Source organism: Arachis ipaensis, chromosome B9 (genome assembly GCF_059453495.1).
Source record: "Arachis ipaensis isolate K30076 ecotype BB chromosome B9, ASM5945349v1, whole genome shotgun sequence".
NCBI classification, from domain to species: domain Eukaryota; kingdom Viridiplantae; phylum Streptophyta; class Magnoliopsida; order Fabales; family Fabaceae; genus Arachis; species Arachis ipaensis.
The window spans coordinates 18,089,563-18,098,658 of NC_142444.1; positions in this window are offsets into that span (position 1 = coordinate 18,089,563).

The following is a 9,096-nucleotide window of genomic DNA, read 5'->3' on the forward strand; positions in this document are numbered from 1 at the left end:
GTTGTTTGCATATCAAAAACAGTTAGAAATCATTTTAATGTTTGCAAAATAGGCATTATAGTTGAATGTGAATTAAAAGGAAATTGGTGTATAATTGCAAGAAACCCTGATCCATTTTTTGTAGATTCTTAAAGTGGGTAACGACAATATAAAGGAAGTTCAGGTTTTGAAGAAGGACACTATTTTCTTCTTCATGACTCGATTTTACATTTTTTTAGTTACCAAAAATTTCTTTTCTTCCTCTTAACTCACATGTGCAATGAATCTATGGTGGAAACTAGGATACTAAAATCTAAATCAATCCGAATACAATGGTTCATTCAATCAATTCTAAACATAAAACAATCAAAATTGCATTAATTTAGATTAAATTATATTATATTTTATTTTCAATAAAAAAGTATAGATAACCAATTTTATATACAGTCAAATAGAGTCAATTTTTCAAAAAAATGTGGTTCTTAAATTTTAAAAAGTTAGGTTTGCACTTAGAAAACATATGTTCTCCCACACCACCCTCTCACGTTGCGAAACTCCTCTTGCCGCGATGTCACATGGTCACACCTTTCCCTTCCAACCTTTCTCATTGCGCCACTGCATCCTCTCCTCCAACCCTTTTCGTCGTGAAATCGCCCCCTCTTCCTCCATCTCCTCTCGTCTTGTCACGTTGCTGCCCCGTAGAAGTCTTCTAGATTTTTTATGATTCTTTTTACTTGTTTTGAATATTTCTTTTCTCCTACGTTTTAGAGGTGTCTTTTTTATATTTTTTTAATGTTCTTTTCTTAGTTTTTGAAAGTTCTTTTTTCAATAATTTTAGATATCTCGTTTGGTTAGATTTTGGATATCTCTTTTTTGTTAGGTTTTAGATGTTTCTTTTTATTACGTTTCAGATATTTCTTTTTATTAGATTTTGGATATCTCTTTTTTGTTAGTTTTAGATGTTTTTCATTATTATAATTTGAACTTATCTCCAAAGACAAAATTAGAAAAAAAGTTGTGTAGACTTAGGTTTTTCTTTTTCCCTCTTTGTTAGACTTCTTTTGCCGTTCATATACTAGTTGATTGCAACTTTAGTTGGTTATCTAACAAAATTGTTTTGACAAATCGCATGATTTGATCAAATTTTGAATCCATTTTTCAAAATCGAACCAATAAATCCAAACCACAAATTGTGATATAATATTATTATTTTATTATAAAATTTAAATTTTACATATAATTATTTATTTTGTTATATATTTTTATCTTATTTATATAGTATTATTATTTGGTAAGTATTTTGTGAATATAAAATAAAATTTATTTATTTATATATTTTACTCATTTAAAGTTATTTCTAATTTTAAGAATAAAATTTTAAAATTTTATTTTTTTAAAAACCGAATAAATTGAACTAATCCAAACTGCAGTAGTTTGGATCGGATTAAATCAAATTTAAAAATAAAATCTAACCACAAATATCTCTAGTAGAATTCATATGTGGTTGTGTTAACGTGAATTTGATAGTTAAAATTTATTAGATATTAATTTAATTAAACATATCAAATTATTTAATAATTTTTAATTGTAAACTTTAGAAAAAAAACAACTGAATGTGAGTGTGTACTTAAATTTATATGAACCAAATAGTATTATTTACACCCAATAAGAATTTCTCATAAATCTTTTCTTTATTCTTACAAAATATAGATTTAGGCTTACTGTCCCACAGATATATAACTTAAAATGGACAAAAAGTTTATTTGTGACTATACATAAGAATTAGGAAAATGCAAAGTGTGATATAAAAGTTGAAGCAAAGAAATTATCATTCCCCACATTATATAAAGAAAATACCATATTATTGTAAACATTCAATTAATATTGTTGCAAGTGAATTGATAATATGGTGTCCTTGTGCCAAGTTCTGCATGCTAAATTATGTCCGTGAAATTGTTTTTAAAAACAAATTATATATAAATTTTATAAATTGTATTTTATATATATTTTTTAAAAAAATTATTAAAAGTATCTATGAAATTTACAAATATTAATAAAAGTACTTATAAATTAAGAAAAATAATACTGTATTCATGAAAGATAGATTTCGTACGACAAAAGTATGCAAATTCTAATTTTTTGTTGATTTTTTATTAAAATTTCTAAACTACTCTCTCCAACTTCAACTCACTTTTTCAATCTTCTATAACCCAATCTGCACCTTTAAAACCCTTACCATGAAGTCCGAAACTACTACAACAGACCAGGCCGAAATTAATAGTGGTGATGGTGATAGAAGACTTCAACCGGTTTCTGGCAGAAAAATCCAGTATGATGAGCTCTTTCCTATTCTTTTCACTACATCTTTTCACACAAAGAAAGCCTCCCAAATTAACAAAAAAAGAAAAAAATAACTGAAACCATTAAAAAATGTTCTTTTATAGTTTTTTCTTTGATTCTTTATCAGTATTGGTTGATTTTGTTGTTAATCTTAGTGTTGCGATCCTCTTTTGCGTTACTATCCAGAGCTCTACCATAAAGGTTCATTTCGTCTGTCCCCAAAAGTGTAACATCACCATTCAATTTGGTGTCGACACCGTATCCGTCGACAGAAAGAAGCTCCGTCACCTGCCGCACATCTTCAGCCGCATCCTGGAGCTCTCATCCGATCCGACGTGGATGTTGCCATCAAGGAGGCCTTCGATTGCTTTCGCTTTGTCACCAAGACCAAAGAGGAGGACGAAAAGGTTGAAGGCGGCAGAGGTAGCGGTGACACCAACAACACCAAAGTATAGGAGGGCGCTAGCGAGGGATGCTTGCATGAGAGGGTGGGTGATGCTTTGCGGCGAAATAGAGGTCTTCGAGGTGGCCGAAAGAGAGCATGGAGACGATGGAGTGGGAGTAAAAATTGAAGGCTGTGAGTGCATGGGAAAGGCCATAAGAAGGAAAATTTTGAGTGCGATAGGGAAGGAGGAATTTGAGAGGAAGGCCAATGGAGTTGAGTAGAAAATAAGAGATTTGTGGCGGTGGAGTTGAGGTTGAGGATAGGGGTAGTTTGAAAATTTTATTAATAATCAACAAAAAATTAGAGTTTGGATACTTTTGTTATACAAAACTAGGGGTGGCAAAACGGGGCGAGCCCGTCAGGCCGATCCGCTAAACCCGCTAAAAAAGGCGGGTCGGGCTAGGATTTGGAGTCCGCCAAATTAAAAAAATCCGCCAAACCCGCACCGCCAAATTGGCGGGTTTTGGCGGGGCGGGGCGGGGCGGGCCAGTCCGCCGGGCCGAAAATTTTTATTTTTATTTTTTTATTAAATAAAAGAGTGATTACTATTATAAAATTAATAATTATAGAATTTTTAAACACTTTTTTTTCATTTTTTATTTTTATTCTTTTTTGAGTTATTAACATTATTTATTTTATTTTACAATTTCGTATATATGCTCAAATTATGTGACTTATTTTTTAAAATAAAGATAATTCTATTGACAAATATTATTTCGAACAATTTTATTGAAGTTAAAAATTAAAAAAAAAATAGTAAAAAAATTATATTATAATTTGACTATTTTTTATTTGTATTTAATTTTTTAATTATTATTTTTTGTTTAATTTTAATGAATTTTATTTTTCAAAAAAAAAAAAAAGAGTCAAGCGGGCTAGCCCGCCAATCCGCCATAAAGCGGGACGGACTAGCATTTTGAACCCATTTTAGTTGGCAGGGCGGGTCAGTCCGTCCCGTTTATCTGGCTGGCCTAAGTGGGGCGGGTTGGGGCGGGCCAACCTGCTTTGCCACCCCTATACAAAACCCATCTTTTATGGGTACATCGTTCATTTTTTTAATTTATAGGTACTTTTATTAGCGTTTGTAAATTTAATGGATACTTTTGGTTGTTTTTTCTATAATTTTTTTTTTGGGTTCAAATTCTATATTGCAAACCACTAATGGAGGAAAGCGCCATCATGTTAGCTAATGGTACATGCTAATGCAGGTCTTCATTTTTAGTGGTTATTTAGATGTGATTAAGTTAATAAAAAAAATTTAATATTTTTTTTATTTTTTAGTATGTTTGATAAATTTTTAATAATAAAAAATATTAAAAAAATAAAAAAATTATTTTATTTGAGTAGTTATAATTTATATCTTTTTTTAAATAATATTTTTTACACAATAAATAAACAAAAAGTATTTTTTATATTATTATATCTAAACATAATTGATAGATAAAAAAAAATTTTACATAGAATATTCAAACATAAAATTACTTTTATTTTTTTATAAATTTTTTTTTAAAAAATAAAAAAATCTTTTCTTAAAAACTCACTCAAACAAACTTTTAATCAATAACTCACAATTGTACAAATTAATATAATACATATATTAAGAGTAGTTTTCCCTAACAAACTTGTGTTACTTAAATTCCTAAAATATTCCCATAATCAGATCATATCTCAATAACTTTTATAGAATGACAATCGGAGTAATACAGAATAATTATGATCAATTTCACAAATGTACTGTGTCTAATTCATTTAAATTTATGTTTATAATTTTATCTTTCTTTTTTTTATAGACTAACTTTATCTTTGTTAAAATATGATTCCAACAAGTCACCAAAAAAAAAAATATGATTCCAACATGTTTTTTTCTTTTTTTGGTCAGACAACATGTTATATATTCAATATTTTGCTATTTCCAATTCTTCCATCTTATTGGGCCGAAGCAATAAAAATGATCAAAACAATGTTTTTTCCAAAATGGGATGAAGCTCTACTTCTTAATAGTTAAACCAAAAACCATAAACTATTCATACTGACCCACAAAAAATAACTTCGGCTTGTACAAAAAAAAAACCCTCAGTTTAACCTATCAAATCTGAACCGAAAAACTCAGTGATTTAGTGGATTTGCCTATTTATGGCAAGTTTTGACGGTTTCCTATGGGGATGGTAACAAAACAGGACGGGAATAAGAAATATCTTTGCACTCTTCGTTTTCGCCCTTAAATATATTTTCCGTCCCGTCTCAACTTTTGTTCTGGAAAAATATTACCCTCCATTTCTATTTTCCACAATCAGAGACAATAAGATGGCAAAGGAATAACAATACGATAAGTATTGATCAAGAGTGGGGTATGGTTATAACGCTACCAAAGATTGGGATTTGTGAGTTCTGATCTTCTAATGTAACTTGGGAGTGAGACGAAGTAACATTAGTGTTGTGGAGAGAAAGAAAGACACTTTTGAAATTAGGGTTAGATTTTTTAATATCTATATTTATATATAGTATGCGAAATGACTAATAAATTTATATTAAAAATAAATTATTAAGGGTGTTTAAGTAAATTTAATAATTCGAAGATTAATGAAAATTTCCATTCGAGTTCTCAGGTTTGCCTCGAAAAATTTTGGCCCCCATTCTATATCCTATAGAAAATTTTTTTTGTCTTCAAGTCTTTATTTAGAGCAGTCTCCACAAGAATCTCTGTGTTTTGGAGAATTTTGTTATTCCTATTTCTCATTTTTTTTGTAAAATAGTTTGTGTACTAACAGGATTAAATAAAATATCCTATTTTCAAATTAATTTGAGTTGGTCGAATAATCAACTCACTTGTTTGTCTAAATAAATATCAGAAGTTTAAATTTTATCTTTTGTATACAATAATTCATTATTCAATAGCAGATTTTTAAATTAAATTTAGAAATAATTCTTAACCTATCAGATTAAGAAATATTATGGACAAAAAAATCTCATTTTTAAAATATTAGTATTTCTATTAGTATCGAAAAAGTTGTAATATCTTAATAATGAAGTGCATTAAAAAATTTTATTAAACATGAACTCAGAACTTGGTTGTGCAACTCGTATATTAATAATTTATTTTAAATTTAACTGGTATTACATATAGAAAATGAGTTGGAAACCACGAGGAAGAAAATAATTATTGAGATTTTAGCTAGTGATGAACAAATTGTTAGTTATAAATGTATACTAGCAATTCTTTATTTTATGTTTATAGTAATTTTACACATTTATCAAGAGTATATAGAGATATTTCAATTTATGTTACCTTAAATTTTATCTGTTATTTTCTATGAAAAATTATGGTATCTTGTGTTTTAATATATTTTAGAATATTTTAATATTTGTATAGTTTGTGACAAAGAAGTCAATTATTATTCTCAACCAAATCAGCAAATGCACTTTTGCATTCACCAAGAATTAGAGTAAACTTTCACTTTAATCTCTAACAATATGCTAATTAATAAAATCAAAATGCTATGTCGATCTTTAACTATTTATTTTACGAGTGATGTTATATATACAAATTTTTTTTATAATTAAATTTAAATTGGTTTAACTACAATAAAAATTAATTTTAAAATAAAATACATGACACGTGTTTCAATATTTAGCACCCAATTCAAAGAACTTGTATTATATGTATAAATCTTTTTACACTTTCTACATTTTTTATTAACATTTATATGAATAAATAATGATACAATTTCAGGTTATTGGAGGAGACTTATACAAAGATATCTCAAACATCCTTTTTTTTTTAGTTGCTGACGTGTCACACTGTGATTAATAATATCTATATAATTGATTAATAATTTATTCTTTAAATTTGATTCAGCTCGATCAGTTTACATAAATTGAACTGTGTCATGATTTTTTTTTTTAAATTTATAATACAACATCGTGTATCAATCGATAAATTCTACCTTTTTCTCTCTTAACATCACTCTTTCACTGAAGCTCGAGTTCTCTCATCTCTTTCAGTGTGGCTTATTGTTCTCGCTCCTAAATATGCTCAATTTATTTAGGACAAATAGCTCCTTACACAATCGATAAAATGTATACATTTTGTTTGCTTTCAAATTAATACAAATTCTTCAAATCTTGTTCATGAATTAAAAATTCTAACAAAAAATTATGAGATACACAAATTAATTTTTCAGCTTTAAATCGTGGTTCATAAAGATAGAGAAAGGATGATAATCTTTAAAAGAGACACTTAAACCCCTATTCGTTTTAAAAAAAAATACTTAAACCTTTATCTATTTAAAGAAAAAGATATTTAAATTTTGTATTGTTACCGGTTGATATAATTACTAACACAGGAGTTAGAATGTCCCAACAAAATGAATAAATAAAAATTGGTACAATATTTAAGAAAAAAGTATATTTTTTGTCTTTGAGATTTGTCAAAAATTTTAAAAATATTCTTAAATTTTATTTTATTTTAATTTTATTCTAAAAATTTTCGATTTGCATTAAATATATCTTTGATAGCAAAATATTCAAAAAATTTAGGACTGATTCATCAATAGTACATAACAATGATGTATAATTTGATTATGTTAAAGATTATTTTTATAAAATTATTACTGAATTAGTCTTAAATTTTTTAAAAAATAATGGTTAAATTTGTCTATTGTGTCATTGAATTTGTCCCATGCTTAAATTTGTCTATAATGGTTGAATTTGTGCAACTCGTATACTTAAAGATTACTTCTATTATATACTCGTATAGAAGTATATAATGTCTATTGTGTCATTGAATTTGTCCCATGCTTAAATTTTTTATTTATGTATGATAAAAATTATGTTCTTAAATATCAATACAATGAAAAAAACTATATATAAATTTAATCTATTGAAACTATAATAATAATATCAATATCAATAATAATAATAATTCAATTAGTTAATTATACAAAACCAAACTTAAATTTTTAAATATAAATAATATTATTAGTATTTAGTAGTTTTTTTATAAAAGTTAATTGAGATAATATTATATATTATTTATTTATTTTTATTATTTAATTTAATTTAATTTTGGCTTTATATAAAATAATTTTTTTGTCAAACAAACATCTACTATAAATATGATAGGGTTTTAACTTTACAATTAAACAGAAAAAATTATTAAATAATTATTTAATAGAAAAATAGAGAATATTATATATATAAACAAAATTATACGTAGCTATTAAATTTAAATTTATCTTTTTTTTTTGTATTTTTTTTGTTAATCTCTCTCACACAACTATAAAAACTTAAAAAAATTAAATTAGTCCATTCAAATTATATTTCTAATAATTTTTTTTAATTATTGAGCTATAATTTTTTTTATATTATATAAAAAATCAATAAAATGTGATTTGATGGGTATAGAATATCTAATTGTGCTAGTATTAATAATAATTATATTAAAATATTTTTAAATTAACATACTTTTAGCACGTTAATTAAATTATTGGAAACGTAATTAATATATTTTAAATTTTAAATATCTATTTTTAATTATTTTTATATTATTTTTGCTCCTACTACTAAATATTGTTGGATCTATCACTGTCTGGTTAAGAATATATTTGATGTAATAAAAAAATTTTGGGACAAAATTAAAATAAAATAAAATTTAAAAATATTTTTAAATTTTTTAATAAACGTTATGAATAAAAAATATATTTTATTCTATTTTAATTTTGTTTAAAAAAGTGTCTACTTCATATGAAATTAATATTTAAAAATTATTAGATAATATAATAAAGTTGATTAAATTAGGATTAAGTACTTTTTTCATCCCTAAGATCTAAGGTCAAAATCAAAATCGTTTCTAACTTTTTTTTTGTATTAAAATCACCCTCGTTATTATAAAATCGTCCTTTTATTCATAAATGATATTTTTCGGACAATTTTGCCCTTAAAAAAATAAAAAACCCTCCTTACCCTCACAACTAACTTCTGTATCATCATCATCGCTGCGCATCTCTCTCCCTCTCCCTTTCTTCATCGCCATCACCACTGCCACCATAACCATCACAACTTCTTTCTCTCTAAATCACTATCACTCACCCACAAACTAAATTCAGTAACAGCAACAACTAAATTCAGTAACAACAAATTCAGCAATTTCAACAACAGCAACACACTTTCATCAATAGCAACAACAAAATGAATCAACAGCAACATCCACAAAATAAATTAATAGAAATTTTAAATTTAACAACAATTCAGCAATCATCAACCGTAACTTCAAATACAAAATCGGCAACAACAGAAATTAAAAAAAAATAAAAAGAAGGAAATAATGTTTATGT